General features: G+C 38.4%; 1 protein-coding gene across 21 annotated transcripts in view; it reads right to left on the bottom strand.

Annotated features, from left to right (window-relative positions):
- The window catches only part of Map2 (microtubule associated protein 2), a 275,825-nt gene that overhangs the window by 73,591 nt on the left and 176,561 nt on the right, over window positions 1-25,673 (bottom strand). For 20 of the 21 annotated variants that reach the window (XM_041631827.1, XM_041631828.1, XM_041631848.1 and 17 more), the window contains one exon: window positions 15,596-15,669. The gene's annotated coding sequence lies outside the window, so the exon portion shown is untranslated. Of the gene's footprint in view, window positions 1-12,298; window positions 12,471-15,595; window positions 15,670-25,673 lie in introns of all 21 variants that reach the window. The other variant, XM_041631829.1, reaches the window with a different exon arrangement.

Below are 25,673 nucleotides of genomic sequence, written 5' to 3'. Positions count from 1 at the left end.
AAAATACTGTAAAATCAAAACTCCTCTGGGCACAGATTGGATGAAAATGGTATAGAATTACAGATATCCCAAAGGAGGTTTATAAATGGGCGTTACATCACCATGGGATGACAAATCCTTAGCTCCTCATGAGGGGAAGGCATTGACTGCTTCTAGAAGTTGCTACCATCAAAAAGAACGGTCAGCACCTAAGGATAAAATGCACTGGGCCTTTCTGTTCTGGAGGTTATGGCATATGTAATCTTAGAGGCCATGTTATTTATGATGAAATGAGATGCTTGGCTTAAAAACAAGATTCTAAAAGTTGGAGAAGGAAATGACAGTTCTTAAAAAAAGGAAAAATAACAAGGTATGTAAGCTTGCCAATAAAAATGCTTTAGAACATAAATTCAAAGTCTGGAAACTTTAGGGTTTTCATGAGTTGGATCTCTGAGCCCCAATCTCATCGTTAGGTCTTAGTTTGTCTTTAAAAAAACCTCAGTTCTTTGACAATTTCATACACATATGTAATTAATTATTACTCTCTCTTACATCCTTGTTTACTTTCCTCCTATGCCTCAAGCCCAGCTTTCCTCTATCAGTCCCTTTCTGAGATTCATGACTTTGGGGTTGGTTTAGTTTAATCAGAGTGATCTGTATGACTGACTATTGATTAAAACTACATTCTGGAGCCTGCTGGGATCATTAGTGACTAAACAACAAAGGCAGGGGCTCTGCCTCTCCCTGTAAAATAGTTAAAACACTCCATCCACAGATAGTGCTCCCGAGCCCCTCCTGTGCCCAGGCATAGTTGTCTACGGGCTTGCCCACTCCTATGCAGAGCCGGGCATCTGCAGCTGCTGTGAGCTCCTGGCTGTAATGATTGTATTTTGCTCAAAAGTGGCATTTTGCAGTTCGTCTTCCTGTACCTCTCCTCCTACATTCTTGTAGTTCCATCTTCTGCAGCATCCACAGAGCCTCAGAGAGGACAGCATAAATGTTTCGTTTAGGGCTGAGTACCCAACTATTGTTTATGCTTAGCATCTTGTGAATTTTATGAGTTTCTGCATTTATTGACAGTCACTGGAAAGTGAGGCCTCTTTGGTTAAGGCTGAGTAGAATTTGTCTAAATACAACTATAAATATTTGGAAAGCAGTTTGAAGCTGTGCTAATTTAGCTAACCAACCTATTAAGTTCCCTACCAAGGCTATCATTGGTGTTTTTTATTTTAGCCATTCTGACAGGTGTATGATGGTATCTTAAAGTTGTCTTGATTTGCATTTCCCTGATCGCTAGGGAAGTTGAGCATGACCTTAAGTGTCTTTTGGCCATTTGAAGTTCTTCTTTTGAGAATTCTCTGTTCAGCTCAATGCCCCATTTTATAAATGGGAGCACCGGATAGAAATCTCAAGGTCCAAATCAGGAGCAGAAGGAGACGGAGCACGAGCAAGGAACTCAGGACCACGAGGGGTGCACCCACACACTGAGACAATGGCGATGTTCTATTGGGAACTCACCAAGGCCAGCTGGCTTAGGCCTGAAAAACCATGGGATAAATCCGGACTAGCTGAACATAGCGGACAAGGAGGAATACTGAGAACTCAAGAACAATCGCAGTGGGTTTTTGATCCTACTGCACATACTGGCTTTGGGGGAGCCTAGGCAGTTTGGATGCTCACCTTACTAGACCTGGATAGAGGTGGGCAGTCCTTGGGCTTCCCACAGGTCAGGGAACCCTGATTGCTCTTCGAGCAGATGAGGGAGGGGGACTTGATCGGGGGAGGGGGAGGGAAATGGGAAGCGGTTGCGGGGAGGAGGCAGAAATCCTTAAAAAATAAATAAATTAAAAAAAAAAAACAAAAAGTTCCCTACTAAGGCCTATGCCTCCATCTGTCGTGCGTTTCTGATCAGGCTCATAGTACTAGACATGAATTTTCTCCTGGAGAGTAGGCTTCAAATCCAAATAGAGACTTATTGGTTACCCCTATAAAATTAGTGCCAGGGTTGAATTGTAGTTCATTAGAGTTCATGGGTAAGTCAGCCCATTGATACCTTTTCTTTCTTTCCCAGTAGCCTTCATAGGACGTTTGGTCCCTGTGAAATCTAGCCAGCACATAGGAAGTTCCCACAGAAGTTTTAGTTTATCTATAACATCCAACAAAGGTGTGCAGCATCTTCCGCAATGAGGTCTTACATATAGTTCTATTGGGTGACCAAAAGGACTGACAGGGGCCTATATTGCTGGGAAGTGTCTGGAGCTTCTATAGTCAATTAACAAGGTGATATCCCAATAGGGCATTTTTGCTTAGTAATCCATTAGGAACAGCTTTTTAAAATATTTTAAAAATATAAGTTGCATTTTAAAATTTAAATTTAAGATAGCCGTCTTTTGATGACTAAGTCTCCGACATGTGAATGAAGTTTTTCTTATAAAATGCTAAGATTAATATCTTCTTCCATGTTCCTCTTTTTGGGTCTGGCACGAGCAAGGAACTCAGAACCATGAGGGGTGCACCCACACACTGAGACAATGGGGATGTTCTATCGGGAACTCACCAAGGCCAGCTGGCCTGGGTCTGAAAAAGCCTGGGATAAAACTGGACTCACTGAACATAGAGGACAATGAGGACTACTGAGAACTCAAGAACAATGGCAATGGGTTTTGATCCAACTGCACGTACTGGCTTTGTGGGAGCCTAGGCAGTTTGGATGCTCACCTTACTAGACCTGGATGGAGGTGGGTGGTCCTTGGACTTCCCACAGGGCAGGGAACCCTGATTGCTCTTTGGGCTGATGAGGGAGGGGGACTTGATTGGGGGAGGGGGAGGGAAATGGGAGGTGGTGGCAGGGAAGAGACAGAAATCTTTAATATATATAAAAAAAATTATCTTCTTCCATACCTGGTGGGTGTAACCAGGTGCAGGCCACCATTGGTCAGAGAATTTGCTCTTTGAAGGTTTTGAAATTCATACATTTGTTGTCAGTGCTTGTGATTAAGCAAAAGCTGGATGTCCATTCTGTCATGAGCGTGACAAGATCAGCTATTGTTTAGCGTGAAGTGAGGTTAGCCTGCATGATGCTAAGATTACAACCCCAGTTCATCAAACAATTAGTTTACTATCCAACACATTAAAGGAAAAGGCTTAGTGCATCTGGGCATTAGAGACGTGCTTGAAAAGATGCTGTTGTAGAAGATTGCAGAAAAAACACAACAGAATATAGTTTGGGGAGTCTTAGGGGTGCATCGAAAACCTTTATGGTGGCCCCTCTCATGACAGGCAGTGCCTGAATTTAAAGCATGATAGGACTTAGCAGAGGATTGGTCTGGAAACTTAAAGGGAGACCTTTGATGCCCAAATCCAGCCCCTGCCTTTGATTTGCCTTTTAAAACTGAGGTTGGGGAACAATTTTTGGAAAGACTCCCTAATGGGCCCTTTTCCAGTATTCTCATTACACTATTCTTCACTCGAGGCTGGAAGTTTTTCACTGTTCCATCTGGCTCCATCACTAGGCTGTAAGTTCCTAAAGGGAAGGCTGTATTTAATTCTGGCACCTGGTCCACTGGCACAAGGGAGGCTAAAAAACACGTGTGTACTGATGAATGAAGACAGGACAGATGTAAAGACAGATAGTTTTCTCTAGTCCAGAAGTAAAGGGAGACATAGGAAAATGAGGCTAACGGGCGAAGACAAAATCATAAGGTATGCACTAAGCCACACCCAACCTCTGTCCTGAAGGCACTCAGCATCTGTGAACGATGTGGAAGAAGGGGTTGGCTTATTCGGGTTTATTATTTAGAATGTTGGAGTAATAATGGACCAATGAATTGTGAACTGGAGGAAGACATGGCTAAGCATAGAGCTTTCAGAGACAGCTGCTTTAGAAAAAAAATGGACCTGAAGGACGACATGTGCTTGGGATGCAAATGGGCTGGATTCTCTGTGAGGAGCAAAACTAACAATTAATTAACAAAGTCGAACCTCAAATTGCTATAACCTGTTGAACAGATTTTTTTTTTTACAAAATTGTAAACTAATTTCTTCATTTTTAACTGTCCATTCTTTATATAACTTATATAGTATATAACTTATAGTATATACTTATATATAGTATATAACTTATAGTATATAAGTTATATAGTATATTCGTTCATACTATACTGAAGGGTATTTTTCTTATTAAATTTTAAGTAATATTCCAATGTTCTGATGAGCTCTGATTCACTAATATTTATTATGGAATATTTTAGTGTTTAGTGAGCACTAGAGTTTTTAAATGGCTGTTCAGTGTAATTCTGATGAGGCTATTGTGAATGTCATTTGTTTCCAGATGTGAGAGCATGTTAAATCTGCACGTAGACAGACATGGTCAGAGCTGCACTCCAACAGTAAGGCATTGGAGCGAGGGGATAAAGGTTGTGAGCACAGTAAGAGACAGCTCAGAGGCCACGGAACTGGATCTTTCTTTGAAACGAACCAATTTACTAATTGCTTAAATGAGATTCTGTTGACGTGTTCATTTAATTTATTTTAAGATTGCTATCAATGTGGTTATTATGCTTTCCAGAATTTATCCAATAAACATTCACTGCTTTCCAGCTTTACACCAGAAATTCTGCTATGCCTCAGGAATAAAACGCTGATTAAGGTTTGGGCTCTCCCCATAAACAGCTCACACTCAGTTGAGGAAGACGGACGGGTCTGAAGTCTTCCATCAGAGTCAATGCAGTAAAGAGAATGAACAGGTGCCAAAGAATTAGCAGTCTTCTAAGTCTCTGTTAGCAAAAATAGCTATAGGAATAAACTAGTTAGTTTATATATATATTTACGTATGTTATATACATATATACATAAGAGAACACACATTTTAATAGATGCAAAACCATGACATCAATGGTGCATTAAACCCAGCTAGTGATAGTAGACATTGAACCCTAGAAAGGTAAAGTATAAGCCAAGTAAAAGGAAAGTTTGAGTTATGTAATATAGCAAATCCCTTTATTTCTTATTTGTTATGGATTGGGGGCAGGCTATGTGCTGTGGTGCGCTTGCTGCTGGCTGTAATTGTGACTCACAGAAATTCTGAGCTAAGTTGAAAGTTGCCTTGCTTACTACATCAGTGAGTCTAGTCTGAAAGGGAAGCTATAAAATTCTTATCATTTGGAATTCCCTCACTACTCAGGTCGGATCCAAATGGGTCAGCCTTCACATACAGTTTGACTTTTCTCTTTGAACAGACATGTCTTTGTACCCTGGAGTGAATCCTAGAAACAAGGTCAATTTTTATGGCTGGCTACTTGCATTCTGTCAAACTTCTGAAGCGACAGAATGTGACATAAAATATTGAAAACCCCCGGGCATGAAATGTATATAATTAGTCCAAGGTTATGAGATGGTAAATATTTTCAAATAAATGAAAAAAGTACAATTAATTTCTCTACAGACGACTATTTCTATTTTATATGTAACAGTCCATTTAATTATAGGCATCTATGTAGCAAAATAAAAAAAAAATCTGACCAGGACTACTATTCAGTGGTAGACTGCCTACTCGAGCGCCATACCCTGGGTTCAGTGACCAACACCACAAAACACCCTCCCCCAAAAAAAAAACAGACTAAAGAAATATAAAATTATAATACATACTTCTAGAAAGGAACAAACAATATAAAGAAATACATTATCTTCTAATAGACGGCATGCTCCACTAGCTTTTTATTAAACACAGACATCGTTAACATTTCATCAGGGACCTAACTGTGAGAAAGGAGAGGAGCTTGAGGATTTTAGGGGCAAGAACGAGTGCCAACTGAGGCTGGTAGGATTCCTTTGGCAGGTTAAAGATAGGATTGGTGACAGAACTGCTGGACAGGGAAACTCGGGTCCTCACGCTTGTGTGACAACCTTTCTCTCCAGCTGCCTAAACAATCTTCATTGTCAAGGATTTGTTGGGGTGGTGACCTCAGGAGAAACGGATGTGATGCTGCTATCTATGAAAATGCAAAAGGATGCTCTGTTAAACAGGAGAGGGTGTTGTGGGGCAACGATGTTCATGAAGGACAAGAGTGTGTTGTGGGCATGGAAGTCCCAGGGCGAGACTGAGCTTCCTGTGTGTGAGGCTGGCTAAGACAACAGTAGAGTGCTATGAGAACTGTTTCAAAGACAGTTTGGTCAAGACTTTAGATTCATTTCAAAATATAATAGCTTCTCATAGGGCCGAGTTAACCTTCAAAAGCTCACATTGCTAACTATGTGGAAAAGAGAGGAGGTCATAGGGTAGCAATGACGGAAACCAAGTGTTCAGCTTGGAGCCTCTTGCAGCTATCATGAGACATGATGGCGACTCTGACGACAGCATGCTAAGGAAGCCTAACAGAAAATGCTAGATTCCTGATGCCACGCTCATTACCTGGAGGATGGACGTCCCACAGTTGAAAATGACAGGGGAAAGAATAAGGCTAAATATGTTCTCTCCAAGCACAAATATTTCACTTTGTGTTTTCATTTGCAGAACTGGAGATTGAAGGTAGGGATTCATGTATGTGAGGCAAGAACTTTATCTATCACTGACTGTAGTTCAGCCATTTACACATGTTTTATATCATATAAATATAGTTACCCCACTCTACCATAAGAATATTATATTTATAAATACATATGAAATTTCTTCTTTCTACAGAGGTTTTTTTTTGAAAAATGTGCCTGTCTTTGTGCTCTGTTCCAATAGTATTTTCTTAATATATAAAGAAAATCCATTATGCCAGCCTGTGTGACATTTAATATATTCATGTGTGCACATGACACTGCAATTTGACAATTTCTCTTGGTATGTCAACAAAGTTTCCTTGAAAAGTCTTATTTACCTAAACAAGACTCACTATAATTGTAAAAATAAATCCCAAGTCAAGACCCATGGAGACTTAACTAAATACTAGTCTCTGGTACCAAGAACTTACCGAGCCATTGAATCGTGTTACCCTTTGCTCTTTATTCAGGATTGACTATTACTGGATCTTACCTCATGCTCTGATTAAAGTGAGTTTAAATGACTCAGGCTCTGGCACCCGCTCACTGAAGCATTTGCTTTAGTGAACTCTCAATTTTTCTTACAGAGATTACAACTGCCTCTGAATCAAACTGTCTCCTGTAGCAATTACTGAACACACCTGGAATCCTTGAAGTTCATTAAAAATCAGTGCAGGTGGGTGCAAAAGGAGTAGAAGGAAATTAACAGACATTATCACGGTTAGCTACACCATCACACTTCTTAGGAGAAAAGCTTTGACAGGCTCGCCCGGAAGCGTCAGCCTCCAACTTCAACCATGTGGTTTTTACTCATTGCTTCTTGAACTTCTCACAGTTTGAAGCGCCAATTTGTCTTTCTTCATTGACTTAGCAAATATCTGGGTCTCTTGGGTTTTCTCTATTTTGAATGCTCTCTAGGGCCACGTTCATATGATTAAAGCACTACCAAGCCTCAGAGGGCAAAGAAATTTTAACTGTCAAGAAAGAAATAGTGATTACACCCTGACTGTGAAACCCCAGAATTCCATAGTCAGAGGAAAGTAACACTGACAGAATTCATTATTAACAAATAGCTTATTTAATAGAATACTGAGGTGACAGAATTGCTTTCATACAACATTGAAACAATACTGTGATGGATAGCGTTATGTCAGTTTGACACTAGCTAGACCTATCTGAAAGGAGGGAACCTTACTGGAAAAAGTGTCTCCATAAGCTCCAACTATAGGGCATTTTCTTAGTTAGCAATTGATGCGGAGGGTCCGGCCCATGGTGGGTGGTGCCATCCCTAGGCTGATAGTCCAGGCTTCTATTAGAAAGCAGGCTGAGCAAGCCATGAGGAACAAGGCAGTAGGCAACATTCTTCCATGGCCTCTGCATCAGTTCCTGCCTCCAGGTTCCTGTTCTCACTGCTTTTGATGATGAACTGTGATATGGAACTGTGAGTGAAGTAAACCCTTCCCTCCCCAAGTTGTTTTTGGTCATGATCTTTTATCAAAGAAACAGTAACCCTAGCTAAGACAAATATTAACTTCCTACAAATAACTGGATCTAGTGGCACTTGCCATGTGTTAATTACCATCCAAATACATAGTACTGATGCAACAAATGCAAAATATGACAGGAGACTTTATGTGATTATTTGAGGTCATCAAGATACATAAAACCTTTACTTTTTTTAAGTATATTTTTTAAATAGTACGGGTGTTTTCCTCAATATTTTACCTTTAATCTATTTTTCTTAAAAACACACAATCCTATTCAATTCAAAGTGTTTATATTTGATGCTACAATTCATAGTTATAACAATGAATTTTGTATAATAACCGAAGTGCAAATATTTATTCATTCTACAATGAAGTTTTGAAAATTATGACTAAATTAATTCCCTTAACAAAAAAGTTATTGTAGTAAGTGAACAATACCAGACATCAGAGATTATTAGTTGTTGTTTTTTTGGAAACACTATATCAATATATAAAGAACATTTTAAAGAAACATATTGGCTTACTGTTGTAAGAACTAACTTTGATGGACTGATTTGCCTATGACACTTACTATTCTAACATGATATAGGAATTATGATTCACTACTGTATCTCCATAGTGTGATTGACATCTGGTTTTGTCACCACATAAGCTCTTTGACCCATGTATACAAAGGTCCTGTTTCATAGGTTTCTAGTAGAACTAGCAGTTTACAGAACCCTATTCTCTTCATTCTGAGCACTTAGAGTGTCCTTTGCCCAGAAGACTGAGAAAAAGGCGTATGAGTGGAAACACAGTCCTGGCCTGCATCCACCTGCCATGCACTTCTCCTCGGTCTCTGCCATTCCACCAACTGATTATAGATGACGATGATGCACAATCACAAATGGCAGGAGCCTGGACCTCTGCTTGACTACAAAGAAGACTTCCTACCCCAAGCAGTACTGTTGAGTGAGGCCAAAACAAAGCTATGACCAAGTTCCAGAACTCCTTCTTGAAGCATTAGGTAATCTGACTAACATACTTGGCCTGATAGAAATATAATGCATTTTTGATTCACTTTAGACAAAAATTCATGTGTGTATGTGTGTGTGTGTGTGTGTGTGCGCGTGTGCATGTGTGTGTGTGCGTGTGTGTGTGTGCACGTATATGCTAGTGGCAACAAGACCAGAAGAGAGTATCAGATCTCCCGAATGAGCTACATCTTGCTATGTAAGCAGTGGGGACCTTGAGCTCTTGATTATCCTGCCTCTGTCTCCCAAATGCTGGGATTACAGGACTGTACCTCAACGTCTAGAAAATGTAACTTGTAAATAAGTTGTTTCTTTTATTTGTAGAGATTATAATAGGATGCAACATTTACAAAGGATGAGACCAAGAACAGCGACAGGATTAGAAGGAACACTTAAGTCACTCTCTGCAGGTGTCTGCCTGCACAGCCAATCCTCACAGCCACTGGAAGAGCCATGGGGACTGGCGTGGGAGAGCAAACTGGAGGAGAGGGCATTTCTATGATGTGTGCTCCTCTACTCTCGGGTGCAAGTGGAGCACAGATGGTCCATCCTTTTGGTGGGTTCTTCTAGAGCATGTGCCACACGGAGGACAGAATTTGCAGTCATTTTCCTAGGAGCACAAGGTATTTTGACATTTTCCTAAGGGCATGGCAAAATACACCCACTTTTTAAAGTGAGGGGAAGACTGAACACTTACACATGCCAGTCTCTGTGACCCTTATCCCTGCCCTCCTTATTGCTTTAGGTGGCTCTTTGTTTTGCTAATCTATCTTACATGTAGCATGTAATATTTTCCTGCCTTTTAGCACATCCTGTTCCCTTAATAATAATATATGATATAATAATAACAAAATAAAAATAATATCCTGCAGTCTCAAAATGCCAGCCAGTGTCATCCCTTTTTTCTCTTTTTGTTAGGGAACACTAGGAATATACTCTATCTCCTATCTAAAACAACAACACTCCCACAGACACACACAAACATACACTCACACACTACACTCCTTGTCTTTATGTAGAGGAAGACTTATTGACAGTCATGTAGAATAATCCAGAAAGAAGAAAGGAAGCTGAGGAGTCTCAGAGAAAACTGTGGCCTTGGCTCATATTCAGCTCCTGCCTTTAGAGTCTCATGATGCCCATATCAGTGCCTGCCCTTAGACTAAGAAGTATGCTATAGGCTAGATGTAGATTGTGTCTCTCAGGGGTTCATATATTGAAAATTTCTCCCATTGTGAAATTTAAAGAGAAGAAACTTAAATCTCTCTAAAGTTTCAACAGTGGGATTAGTTAAATGAACTAAAGTTATATGGGTAGAGACCCCATAAATAAATTACTAGTTGTTTTGTGTGAAGTGGAAGAGAGACAAGAGGATATAAACACATGCATTCTCTCCAATGTAAGGACACCATTGTCTCATGACCTTGCCAGATTATGGCCTAGACCTTCGACCAATTATTATCCAAAATAAACCTTATTTACAAGGTGCTTTGCTTCTGTAACAAAAATGTTCTAATAAAAGGCTGCTCAGGGCTGGGCGGTGGTGGCGCACGCCTTTAATCCCAGCACTCGGGAGGCAGAGGCAGGCGGATCTCTGTGAGTTCGAGACCAGCCTGGTCTACAAGAGCTAGTTCCAGGACAGGCTCCAAAACCACAGAGAAACCCTGTCTCGAAAAATCAAAAAAAAAAAAAAAAAAAAAAAAAGGCTGCTCAGGAACCTACAATAATCTTACTGATTAAGCAAAACTATATACCCTTTTCATTATGATCTAAGATCTATATTGGCTGAGAGAGGTTTCCAATATTGGACAGCAAATGTCTGAGTACAAACATCTAGCAGTACTGAATGGTCATACCCACAGCTAGCTTCCCTATTTAATAAAATAATTAATTGGATAATAAGTATGGCTAGACCACCATAGCTTTTAAAATTATTTACTTTTTTATTCCTTCATTTGTGTGTGTGTGCACATGAGTGTGTGTACACTCAACATACTTCATTACATGTGTGAAAACCAGTAGACAACAGGCAAGAGTTGATTTTCTGCCTCTACCCTGTCAGTTGTGGGAATGGAACTCAAGTTGTGGGGTACGGTGGCAAGCATGTACACTCAACTGAGCCTTCTCAGCTATCCCTGACCACTATTCACTTACTCAAACATTAGACTCTGTGCTTGTCAGCACCAAATGTTTTCTTTTCCTATTTCTCTTCAGCCAAACTGTTAAAAGACAATCCTTAACCGCAGCAGTCTTTTTACGGCAGGTGGTGCCCACCTCTGCCTCTAGAACTCCAGTCCAAACAATCTGCTTAGGACTGCTGAGGAAGCAGAAGAATAAGCGTGTGACTCAGCCTGGTAAGTAGGAGGACTGTCATTGTTATTTTAACTCCTGGCAGAAGTTGTGGGCAACTATTCTTTTCCTTTTCCCCAGATAACTAAGTAGAGATCCCTCTTTAAAACCTCAGTCAGGCTTAGGTCTTGCTCAAGAAGAGCAGAGTACAATAGGTTTTGGTAAAAGTACCGTCAGACATCCTAAAGTTACCAGTCAACTTTATTTTTAGAATGCATAATCTACCTTGAAAACTGTCTCCATAGAATGCATGAACAATCTTTGTGAGGTAGTGATCAGTGCAAGCCAAGGTACTTATTTTCAGAGAAGATGGCAAAAATACCCGGTTCTCATTCTCTTTCTGTTAGCTGTTGGCACATGTGACCCCTACTGTTTGTTTTTCTGTTGCCAAGTATTCTCGACAATATAAATAGTCATCAAGTGCAAATCCTAGTTTTAAAACTAAAAACATCAACCTCTTATATGAAACAATTTTTAAAAGATAAACTCCCTTCAATTAAAAAAAATACAAAGTTTCAGAAGGAATGTACAATCTAAGTTATGTTGAATTGTGGCAGATAGCAATATTTATCTAGGTAAAAGACTTAAAGAACAATACATATTTTGTATTCTTCAAATATTTTTCTCATGTCCATCTGTCTAGCTTATTCCTAACTTTTCTATGTAATTTGGGATTTTTTTGCATCATAAATCAAGATTTAAGATAATAAAATCAACAATTAAGTTTTTTCAAAGTACTATAAAATCATAAAAATTAAGGCTTGAAACCAGGAACGTTCTTGAACACTGAAAAAGCAATGGGTTCTGCTAAGATACGTAAAGGAATGCTCTTAGAGCTACCAACCATTGCTGATGTGCATTGTGGGTAATGTATGGACAGAGCATCGACCATGGTTCTCAATAACCCTCGTATATCCACTTATCCTTCAACAAGTGAGAGCTCACCTGAGAGGTGGTAGCCTAGGTGGTAGTGAATCAGTTTAGAACATGGTATCACTTCTGCCATCAGAGGGAGGAGACAATGTTGAGATGATGTTGGGGGGATGTTGCAGAGGATGACAATCCTGTACCACTTTGTTGGCCACGATAGGAACGAGGAATTCAAACTACAAGGTGACTGTTGGCATATTTGGAACAGGGGAGTCATATCAATCAAAGATTTCGGTACTGACTTTCTATGTAGACAACAGATTATGGAAATGCAAGACTAATGACTTTTAATTATATAGGCAAAGCTGATGAGACTTAATAGTTTTGACAGTTACAAGTCCTGTAATGCTCTCCCATGGGCTTAACTAGGTCAAGTCATGTGCCGCTAAGAGGTGGTGGAAAAGCTAGTGGCAAAATGATTTTCAGAGTGGTTAACAGTGTACTGTAATACCCAGTGAGCTTTGTAAGAAAGGGGATGCTGATTTCATAGGCATCAATAAGATGAACTTCAGGGACAAAGATCTACATTTCCCTTTAGGATTGCAGATTTAGGTTGGAAATAGTAAATTTCAATTTTCATGCAATATAGTAATTAGCAACATTAGTAAAAAACTCAAAGGGCACTCTTTTCTAAACATTTCCACTGTGATTACCAATTCTGCATAATCCACTTGGTGCTCACATGGTACTAAAGAACACACACAAGTAGGAATGCAAGCCCACAATAGTAATTTCTGCAGCATCACTGGAGGAATGTTCGTGTTTCCCGAGATAGTATTTTCTCAGTTTAGATAAATATTGTCTCTTCTTGATGGTTTAACATTCACCCCCAATAAACATAAAAGGATCCTAATGAATACTGGTGAGGTAAATTAAACTTCCATGTATGTATCAGCAAATTCTAGAATTAACTGTAATTTGAAAATGATCTTTAGTAGAACTCCTCCCACGACTTTTAAGGGAATATAAGCAATTAACAAGGACCCCCTCCCAAAAAAATTTTTTTTCTTTTAAGTATCTTAAATTTCATATGTAGTATTCATACTCCATTTGGGAATAGTCAGAACTTCATCTATGGTGAAATAAAACCTATGTTGATTATTATATTATGAAAGAACAGTGAAAATCATGGGTCCCAGTAGATTAGCAAAATCCTTACATGCCAATTAAAAGATGTGTTTCCAGCTGGGGGAAAATGAACATAAAAAGATTTGGCATGCTATCATATTCAGAGAATGTCAGCTTGCTTGGTCACAAATTCCAATGAGGTTTTATAAGACATACTGAAGCATCATAGCATTGAATCTCTAAAGAGCTGTGAGATACTTAGATGCAATAATAAGCACCAGATATTAATATGTAAGGCAATAACCATGATAACAGCTGGAATGAGCCAAACCAATCTCGTGTGCCAGGGTGGATGCATCTAACTACAACAGTGAGTGAAGGTGGCCTATATAGGAATACCTGCAGGGTGACAATAGCTCTGTACACTTGGAAGGTGCCACTCTGCTGCGTCTGTTTGCCATGCAGTAGAAAACACAGAGGACACTATGTACCTTTAGTCTGATACTCACTGGGAGGGAAGCGGGAACGTGAGAAGAAAGCAAAAGCTCTTTTTCTCCTGAGATGGCTTATTCAGAAGAGTTTAAGATAGCCACAGCAAGAGGCTGTTTGATCTGTCTGTCAGATCTTAGGTATTTACCATAATGTTGAGTCTTTTGCAATGAAAGCATTATACATTTCCCCCCTCAAAAATAAAAATTAACGAGAGCAATAAAATGAACATTGTCGTGGCCAATTATAAATAGTATATTCAAAACCTTTAATACAATTTAAACTAATATTCATTTTCTGTAGTGAGAGGTCACTCCCTTGCAATCTCTGTATAATTTTATTCTGCCTTTCCTATAAAGTTTCTAGTTAAAAGGTGAAAAGTAAAAGAAAACATAGTTTCTATTTGCAAACTGAGCTAAAGTGCGCATTTATTGATTCATGCAGTTATTGGATATGTGACAGGTGCGCCCATACAGTGAGATTGGGCCTGCTGTGCGTTGACTACGTTTTCAGTAAATGTCAATTTTTGTAGTGGTATTTCATTTGTATTTTAATAAATGAAGCTTGCCTGAAATTCAGAAAGTAAAACAGTCGTACTGTTCAGCCTTATAGACCAGGCAGTGGTGACACACACCTTCCGTCCCAGTAGCCACATTAGTTTGCCATAGAAACTGGGCAGTAGTGGTGCACACCTTTAATCTCAGTGATAGAGAGGAACATAAGATGGGAGAAGACAGCTCTAACACAGTCTCATTCTGAGGGTTTGTGGTGGCAGGACTGCCCATTTTGGGCTGAGCTAGACATAAGAGCTAGTGGTTTGCTGCTTTGCTTTTCTGATTCAATATCTGTCTCTGGCTTTTTATTATTCATGCTACAACTTTTTCTTATATGAACCCAGATGGAATCTATGCAAACCTACGAGAATTCTAATTCTTGGGCATTTCTTCTCAAGCAACTATGCCCAGGTCACGCCAATGTTGGTTTTTTTTTTCTCCTACGTGTAGTTTTTGGCTTCTGCTCCCACGTGCACAGTTTGGTGAACTCTGCCTCCTGTCCATTTGTCTCAGTCCCCTAATCTGTGAAGTGGAGATCACTTATTTATTACCTACATGACAGAGTACCTACCTCACAGAACTGACATAATGCAATAAGTGCATTAATTTATGTAAAGTCATATGAAAACATGGTAAGTGCAGAGGAAATATTATTGTTATGGTTAGCCACAGCAGAAAAGAGGGGCTTAGGTCAATCCTCATTTCAAAGAAAGATCTTTTCATTTAGTCAGTCTAAATGCTATGAAGTGATTTTTTAAAAAGAAAGATAGTGTTTTTATTCATTATTTGGAAATTTCACATCATGCACCCTGATCACTTCCCAGTTCTCCCAGGTCCATTCGCCACCCTTGTGACTTTTCCCAAAACAAATTAAGGAAAAGAAAAGAAAAAATACCAAGTCCAATTTGTGTTGCCCATATTCTCAGCAGGGCATGGTCAGACTCACAGGGGCCAGCCCCTAAAGGAAATTGATTTCTTCCCCACCTCCACCCCTCTCAGAAGCCATCAGCTCTGAAGAGCTATATGTGAAGTGATATTTTATAATTCCTAGTCTATTAGCTGTGAAATTCAAAATGCCATTTCTTCCTTAAAAATAAACTGGCATTTAATTAAAAATAAAAAGCCTTTATGGTTAGCAAAGAAGTGAAGCGTTTTTTACAATAGTGGGTCACTCTTTTACTGTAAGAGAGTATGATCTTACCTGTTCAAGGAAGTTGTGAAGTAGTTGTGTTTGTTGTGTTCTCAGAGGACTGATGGTATGTTCTGGCGTTTTCTCTTAAAAGAATGCAGAGAAAATTTATGAATTAATTTCTGACCCACACATGTCAACCATATCAATGTGAAACAGCTCAAAACTTTCTCTTTTGAATTTGGGTAACTACGAGATTGCAAGATGGATTTCCTAAGGTCTGGTCCTCATCTGCTTAGCATTTGTGACCTGCTGGTCACTAGCTCAGCCAATTGACGCAGAGCAGTGAGTAGGTAAACTACTGAACGCCTTTCCTACCTTTTTACATCTTCACACTTCTTAAGAGTAATATCCAAGGAAGAGTAAAATTTTAAATTGTTCTCCACTAATAAATACCAGAAGATTGTGTAACGTCCCAAAAGAATATATTCATAATTATTAATTATATCCAAAAGCTTTAAAAAAGCCTGGGCCTCTAGCCTAGTCTGCATTGAATTTATGAAGCACAGGGTGGAGCGGGAGTTTTTAACAACTAAATACATAGAGTATTTACATAAGTACATAGATACATAAGAACATAAGTACATAGAGTACTAAATTTACTTTGACATTCCAAAACCCGAAAGGCACTCTGGATTAGCAATTCTGCCAAAAAAAAAAAAAATGCCACGGAAAGTCATATGGAATACTCCCTCTTGAAGTGATTCCTGGAAATCAACAGAATTACTGGAAGGCACCTGGCTTGTTCTCTACCTTACAGGCTGTCCAGGTGCAGCCAACCCTCATCTATGGCAAGATGACACAAACCTAGAGTGTGAGTAAATCCCCTGTCAATGCAGCTCTCACACCCTTGTTTCTAGAGCTGCGTGTGCGTTTCCCCCAGGACTGACGTGTTTCTTCCCAATCTTATTTTCAAGGAGGATGACGTGCTAGTGTTAAAAAAATTTGAAACCTAAATAGATAGCCTCTATATATCTTTAGAATGCAGAAGAAAATTCGAACAGAAGATAAGGATAAACTGATTCTTCTTTTATCTATTCTGGAATTTTTTGTTTAGATTCTGATGCTAGAGATCAAAGATAGGGTCTTAGGCCTGACAAATGCTCTACCACCAACATACGAACCAAGCACTTTTTGGACTTTTAATCAGTAAATTCATGTAAATGTAGGAGGAGATAAGACTTTGATTCAAAGCAATAAATTTTGATTATATTTGGTGTTTCTTTTGTATTTGCTCATTTGATCTGTGGTCAGTAACAATGTGGAAGAGCAAGTATGATGGATCCTTAACATCTAAATAACTATAAAGAAAGTTTCACAGCCAAAAAGACACATGGTAGAATTTCACATTCCTGGTAATAATTCAGTAATTATTTTAGCAAAATGATTGCTGAAATCTTGCACACAACTTTTTGCTTCTTTTGAGAAATTTCTGGATTGTCTATGGATAAAAGCTGTGTGCAAATATTCTAGCAAACATTTTTGTACATCTATCTATCCATCTATCCATCTATGTATGTATGCATGCATGCATGTATGTATGTATGTATCTATCTATCTATCTATCTATCTATCTATCTATCTATCTATCCATCTACCTTCTATCTACCATTTGTCTGTCTATTTATCTATCAATCTATCTGTCTGTCTGTCTTCCATCTATTCATCCACCTGTCCGTCTGTCTGTCCATCTATCTGTCCATCCATCTATCTATCTATCTATCTATCTATCTACCTACCTACCTAACTACTGACCTACCTATCTACATATCATCTATTTATCCATCCTTCATCTATCACAATCAATTGGCAGAATCACTGGAAGGAGAAATTCATACAGAGTATGAATAATACTCTGTATAATAATTTAAAAAGATTACTTAGAAATTAGATTATAAGCAAATGAAAGCTTCTTGTTTTAATTTTTGCTTGTTTTCTTGTTTTGTTTTTGTTATTTTGTTCTAAAACAGGCTCTCTCTACATAGCCCTGGTCGCTTGGCTTTCCTAGAATTCACTATGTCGGGGCTGGCCCCAAATCAGTGATATGCCTACCTCTGCCTCTAGAGTGCTCGGATTAAAGGCACACACCACTATTTCCAACTTCTAGGTTAGTTTTAGAACAAAAGTAAAATGGTAGAGGAATTCTCAGTACCCTGTTTAGACAAAGGGACCTTATATGAGTGTCAAACAAAATACTGTACTTTTTATCTTTAAATTCAGTATTTTTCTTGATGTCTGAAAGTACTACTTTTTGTACATTGCATTTACTTTCCAATAAGAACACATGTATGTGTGTGTTAGAGTACATACAGTGAGTGTGTTTTTACATACCTAGTTTTTACCCTTATGACATGGAGACAAAGAGAAATCTCTAGAGCAAATTACAGTTCATGGGACAGTTGCATCCTCGTGCTGTCTCTTTTCCCAAGGGCAGTGCTGCGGGTACCTAGCCATTCCCACTCATTTCCAGGTGGAGGAGGACTGCTTTCATGCTGCAGGACCAGGTCTGAGTACGTGTGAGGGACACGAAGCTCAAAATGTTTACCGTTTGGGCAAGAGCAAACAGAAAATGGCATAGTCACAATGTGAGCAGTACTAGCATTGACAAAGGCTATCCTCTTAGTCCTTTCAAGACTGAACTCAGCAGTTACACATGAAAGGAAAATTTCAGTTTTAATTATATGAAAGGCCAATTTTATCCAAAAAGAAATTAGAAATCATTGGCCAAAGGGTGGGGGGTGATTAGGAAACTCAGTGCCCCCAGTCATGACAATATACTCTATAATTTGCACTTGTGTTGGAGTTTTATTATACAAAAGAAAATGACTGCCTTATTTTTAGACCTCATTTTCTGTGAGATATGTAAATGCCACTGGGACTTATTTTTAAAAGTAACTTTTGAACTATTTCATAAGGGACATCAAATTCAACAGCCAATGTTCAGTTAGTCTCCTTCAGATATGTCAGCTTTTATTCCATAGCCAAAGTGAAAATTAACTAAGCTTTTATTCTTTTTTTCATGGATATTTGGTAGTTTTAATATCACATACACTCCATAGGGTGGAATTTAAAACAATATTAGCAGATATTTATCAATTTATTTTTCAGTGTTCTGAGTGCTTCATATATATGAATTACCTTATTCTCAGCATCTCTTTTTGATTATCACATTCCCACCCTACAGATGAGAAAACAGGCCAAGGTAGGTCAAGTGCCAGTTCCGGGAATGCACCTAGAAAGTGGCTACCAGCTCTTAAGAGACACAGGGGAGTGGTTCTAAGTCTCCATTTTTGGTGAAGGACAATATCAAGCACAAAGGCTTGTGGCTCTTTTGAGAAGTGCAATTTCACCCATGGCAGCTTCCAATTTACTAGAAATATTACCCACATTTATTGTTCAGGATCTTCAGTTTCTTGAACGAAGTGAAATCTACCCCACTGCAGCTCTGCCTCTTTGCTCTATTTTGTCTGTTGCATTTGTTCTGTCACTTTCCGTGAATGTTGTTGAGGATCGTTGTGGACAAGCCCTGATAAAGTGAACTGGTTCTTTTTATCCACAAGGTAGAGAAGAGGGTACATGCTTTACTTCACATCAAATGGCAAAGGGGATACAACATTTAAGAAGCAAGCCAAGACAATTATCTAAATGAGTTTCCAGATGGGGCATTCATGTCTAGGGGTGTATGTGTACCCATAAATGTGTACATGGGTATGCAAGAGCATGGCAGCTACTGCTCCAAGTGTCTTTCTGCATTGTATTTTTTTTTTTTTTGAGGCAGGGTCTCCCACTAAATCCAGTGCTCACTGATTCAGCAAGACTTGCTGACAGGAAAGCCCGAGGATCCTCTTGTATCCACACATACATACGTGGTGATGTAGCATAAATGATAAATGCCCCATATGTATTTGAACATTTAGTTACAAGCTGATAGTACTGCTTGTGGAGGTTATGGGAACCTTGGGAGGTGAAGCTTTGCTGAAAGAAGTCTCTAGGGGGTAGGCAATGAGGGTTTGCAGTCTAATCTCACTCCTTATTTCTCTCTCTCTCTCTCTCTCTCTATATATATATATATATATATAAAACTAGATATCTGTCTATAATTTATATTTAAATATCTACCTATCTATATTTGTCTGTCTATAATATCTATCTATCTATCTATCTATCTATTTATCTATCTATGTATCTATCTATCAATCTGCTTCCTGTGTGTAGATAAAAATGTGTTCATCCAGTTTCAGGCTCCTGATACTATACCTTCCCTGCCATTATGGATTTAGTTTTTCAATAAGACAAAATAAATCCCTTTCTTCTTAAGTTGCCTATTTTATTACATCAGATGAAAAGTGACTAATATGCCTGTCTTCTTACACGGGTGCTTGGGATTGAACTGGTTCCACAAGCTTTTGGATAAACACTGTCCCATCTCATCCTCTTCTTCAGTTCCCTGCACTAACTGAGCAGGATTATTTCTGTTTGAATGCACGTCATCTATAACATTGAAGCTAGAATGAGGAACTAGAATATCATGAAAAAGTAATCCCAAGGTGAGATTTTCCTCAAAGATGTGTCTCATAAGAAAATTTCCCCTATTGAGCTAGATTGTACTACTCATTTACCTTGGAAACTCATTCCCCTCTAAGTATCATTTAGTTATTTGATTTTCTGTTTTGATGCACTTTCTCAGACAAGCAAAACAGAGATGGTTGACGTTGCTGGAGAAACTAAGTGTAGTTGCTGAAAACTTATTGTAATTATAACCACTAGCATTAGGCTATTCCATCAACGCAAAAATGAACAACAGCCCTGTTGCCCACCCATTTACCAATCTTAAGTGGTTTTGAATAGTTCAAAACTCAGTGCACTCATCAAAAGCTAAAGATTTTAGCTATTGAGGGCTGGACTGCTGATCCACTAGGGAAAAACTCTAGTATTTCGAGTAGTTCTTAAATAGACAGGCAGCTATTAACAAGCTACTAAACCATGTGTGCTCCCTAATATGGTTAGAATCACTTATTATCTATGTATTTGTAAGTATAAGAAAGGATGCTGAACTAAAGTCATTAATGTTTGAGAAACATCTCTCATGGTTACTGTGAAAGTTGTTTTTCAAACATGGTTGTTTCAAATGGAATATAAGTCAAATATACACTTGAAAGAAGTAAGAACTGTTAACAAAATTCTTATTTATAAAACATCTGGTCTTCATTTGAGCAGAGAATTAGGATACAGTGGCTAATAAGCACTGTGTCATTTTATTCTCAAATTGACACTGCAGGCTAGGGCTAAAAGCTGGGCTAAGCTGCCTTAGGTGATTTATGTTTGTCCAAAGTATCTTGACATAATATTGTACAAGGAAAGTATCAAGAATTGGATTACTGAGGAAAGCTCATCCCGACTCTCTGAGGGTTTGTAGAATTAAGGTTAATATTCAGTTCACACTCTGAGGGATAGAGAAGTCTTCCAGTCACTGCTTTGTCATACACTGACCACGATCTCTGGCTGCTCGTTTTTGTGACCTACAGGCTTTGGAAAGTACACAAGAAGAGCAAGAGGAAAAGATATACATATCATCATCTTCTTATGCTTCAGTGGGCTGAATGTGGCTTTGCTTGTATGCAAACAGCTGAGGACACATGGCTATTCTTTGAAGAGGAGACATCTCAATTCCCAGCACAAACGAAGCATCATGATGGTCCAGTAGTTACTATCAAGGCCCTCTATTATTATAAAGGATAGATATGCAATGATAACACTCATAAAGTAAAATTAGAAACTTATATATTCCATAAACTGCTAACATATTCAGACTCAAACTGTGGGTATGTGTATAATAAAATGTTAATCGATACTGTGATATAAAGTACCTTCTCCAGGAATGGGCATACATGTTAGTATTTTGCTTATTTATATACATCATTGCAATTTTCTGCCTTGCAATAAGAATATCTAAAGAAATATAATACTTCCTTACTTGAAAGAAAACCATCTGTTCATTTGTTTAAAATTTTTATGTGGGTAGCAAACATTTTATTTTATTACTTTTAAAGATAAAATTATGGTTATTAGTTATATAACAAGTAACTTGAATATATATATTGCTAAGATGATAAATGAAGCATCTACTTAGAATTTTTTGCATATGTATATTAACTAAACTTACCATGTTGCTCAATAAATCTTTGAACTTTTCTCTCCTATCTAACTAAAATTTTGTGGTCATTTTTTCAATGTCTCTATATCGTCCCTGCCATCACCCTAGTCCTTTGTAACCACAACACTACAACACTTCTACAAGATCAAAAGTTTTTGATTTATGAGTAAGATCATCACACATTCATCTGGCTTATTCCTTTAACATACCATTCCTAAGGTTTATCCATGTTGTCACAAAGAACAGAATCTCATTTTTTTATGCCTAGAATTTCATTGTGTATGCATATTTTAATTTATTTACCATCTGATGGACATAGGTGGATTATATATCTTGATTATTGTGTACACTTCTACAATAGACATTCAGTGAGACCATTAAATAAATTTGTTTCATCTCTTTTGGTTATATACTTGGTAGCATTAGAGCTGGGTCATAGGACAGTTCTATTTTTGAGAATCTCCTACACGATTTTCTATAATGGCTATACTAGGGCTGAAGAATTTCTTTTTTCAATCCTCAACAATATTTGCCACCTTTAAGCTTTTGGTAATCGACAATACCCTAACCTTTTAAAAAGTATAGAATTAATGAGAACATACAGTATCCTGTAGTAAAGGCTGAGGCTTAAAAAGTGGAGCAGAGGCCGGGCAGTGGTGGCAGATGCCTTTAATCCCAGCACTCGGGAGGCAGAGGCAGGAGGATCTCTGTGAGTTCGAGGCCAGCCTGGTCTACAAGAGCTAGTGCCAGGACCAGGAACCAAAAAGCTACGGAGAAACCCTGTCTCGAAAAAAAAAAAAAAGTGGAGCAGATTCACATATAAGACTTACCAGGGCAGGTTTCTACCTGATGATTGCTCTCCTCATTACAGCTGCCCTTTCAAAAGGATACAATCTAGGTCTTTAGGCTGAGCTTCAGACATTTCTGTACATAATCACATCTGGCTTTTTCAAATTTATTGCAAGTATACTTTCAAACTCACAGCATCCCAGACTAGTTGTTTTATACCTTTAATCCCAGCACTCGGGAGGCAGAGGCAGGCGGATCTCTGTGAGTTCGAGACCAGCCTGGTCTACAAGAGCTAGTTTCAGGACAGGCTCCAAAACCACAGAGAAACCCTGTCTCGAAAAACCAAAAAAAAAAAAAAAAATAAATAAATAAATAAAATAAAATAAAATAAAATAGATCTACTAATGGCCCCTTTCCTTCCATCTTCACACCTCCATCTTCTCCTTCAATAAAGTTCCTCTTCTTCCTCATTTTCATTCCAGTGTTTTTTCCTGTCTCTGCTGCTCATTTTCTCACTCTTTCCCTTCCCCCCTCCTTCTCTCTAGGTTTTCCAACTTTTTCAACTGAAGCTCATTTCTCTAAAGATATTCTCCAATAATCTCCAGGATTAACAGAATGTATCTAGTCATTACATTTGGTTATGAAAACTCCTATTACACTTATTTTTTACATTTTATTTGCACTAGCTGTTGTAGAACAATGTCCTCTGAGACAAAACACTCCATCTTTCAGCGAAATGCCCAAGACTCACGTGTTCTAAAAGGAGGCCCATTAAGACTAATGGAGTGGAACCAGAGAGAAAGTTCAGTAGTAGCTCTTGAATGGGACTTGAGTTCATTTTCCAGCACCCAAGTAGCAAGGCTAACAACCACCTACAACTGTAGCTCCATGATATTGGATGTCATCTTCTGGCCCTCATAAACACTTCACTCACTTTTGAGGCCCCCTCCCAACACACATATGCCTGTCATAAGCAAGCAAATGACCGAGGAGATAACTCACAGGTTTCAGGAAGTCCATGAAACTTAAAAGATTTACAAAGCCCCTCTCTCTCCAGCATTATATAAACAGTTTGGACAGCTAAGCAGAAGATACCTCTTGCCTTGCTGATCTTCCTGCAAGTCATGCAGAGAAGTTCAGGGTTCCAGCTTCTTCATGGGTCTTCACTTATTACTCATAGTGGGATGCATCTTGGTGATGAAGTTGCCTAAGAGGTATCCATGCTCTTGTAAGTAACCTGTCACCCATACTTCCTTAAGTAATCCTAATAAACTTGTTGTTTTATCAAGTCGATGCTGATAAGACTTTGGTTCTCTGTCTGGGATGATGCCTCCCCAGGAACAGTGTCGTACAACATGTTCCATTCTGATTAAAGCTTGTTAAACTTGAAAGAAGCCTCTGGCCATATGTGTATTTTCCATTTTATTCCATTCGTAATGACCACTAGTATCTGAAGTATATGCATTATTTTTAATAACAATTGAAGTAAAAATGAGTACATATGCAGGATCAAAGTATTAAGCCATATGAGCATACAATGTACTTCAAATAATGCTGACATTTTATCATTTTGATTTTGATGATGCATTACTTTATATCTTAAAATGAATCACATCCCCAGATTAGTATTCTTTTTTTGTAGCAAATATGTTCCATTTTATTTATTTATTTAAAAACCAATCTTTTCTAATTTTACATAACAATCTCAGTTCCCTTTCCCTACCTTCTTCCCACTTCCCCACCTTCCACCCATCCCTCCACAACCACTCCTCAGAGAGGGTGAGGCTTCCCATGGGTAATCAATGAAGTCTGTGACATCACTTTGAGGCAGAGCCAAAGCCCTTCCCACTATATATAGATGGAGCAAGGTATCCCTCCAAAGTAAAGTAGACACCTAAATGTCAAGAGGTAAGTATCCACAAGAAGCTAATCCTCAAATCTAAATTTTAGAACAATGATAAAATATCTTACTACAGGGTCAGTCACCTATTCTGTGATATTCACTCATGAGAGTGTGGGAAGACTAATCCCCCATAATACATCATCACTTTGAATGTATATGATTATGTGTTCAATGTCTACTCCACTTCATTCCAGATAAGCTTTATACTGTAGAAAGGCAGATGCCAATGTCTTTTATATTTACTTCACTACCCTATGTGGTAGAAAATGCTTGCTTAGTAACTGTTCAACAGATGAACAATTGAAGGCTGTACTGTAAGATGTGCTTGATGCTGTTAATTTTGAATAAATGTACTCCTGTGTTATAAGCAATAGAATCGTATACCTGTCTTAATTCCCTGATTAATAAAGATCTAAGAATGATAGTTTAATTTTCTTAATGTGTGTGAGTAGAAATTAAATTCAGTTTTTGAAATAAAAAGACTTCAAACTGTGTTGAAACTTCAGCTGATTATTTAGTGGCTGCGCATACTAAATCAAGTAGGTCTTCTAAAAGCATAGATCTTCAGTGTTGTAGTTATTAACGAGATTCTCAAAGAGTTATTGCAACGTTGAAGCAAACGCATGTGATCGGAGAAGTATTTGAGACTTGTTGAGCACTGTGAAGTATCACCATCAATCTTCAGGTTCTTTATCATCACGGTGCAACACTGCTCTGCTCTCTGATAGAGAGACAGGCATCACCTTGAGCAGAAATCCTTTGTTCAGATTTGCTGTGTTCTCTCAGCTTTAACCAAGCTCTAGTTTTACTTATCAATCTAATGCCTTCTTAGATCTTTAGGAGAGAGAAGGTCTTTGAGAAGGATTTTGCCAAAGAAGTCATTTCATTTACTGATAAGCCAGAGTTCACCTGCTGGCCCACACCTGTCAGTCAGTAGCAACATAATGGGATTTGATAAAGCAGACATTGGCTAGACCAGAGCACCAGACAATTTTGAAGTCAATGCAAACAATAAAATTTCAGCTATAAATATCTATATTTCAGTAAAAAGAAACTTGAATTCAGCTGGCCAGTGCTTCAGGCTTTTTTTCTTTTTATTAAGGATTGCATTATTGATTTCTTATCACCTAGAAAGGCATGCATAAAAAGAGGAGGAAACAGGAGACTAATGCCTCACACCAAAGAGAAGGTTGTGCTATAGTCATCCATCCAGAAAATTGAAATTTCGATAAATCCATTTTAGT

The sequence above is a fragment of the Microtus oregoni genome, unplaced genomic scaffold (assembly GCF_018167655.1).
Source record: "Microtus oregoni isolate MIOR12 unplaced genomic scaffold, Mior012 000038F_ref0000394, whole genome shotgun sequence".
Taxonomy (NCBI): Eukaryota; Metazoa; Chordata; class Mammalia; order Rodentia; family Cricetidae; genus Microtus; species Microtus oregoni.
The sequence above is the reverse complement of the archived record's forward strand: the minus strand, read 5'-3'. Positions and strand labels throughout refer to the sequence as shown.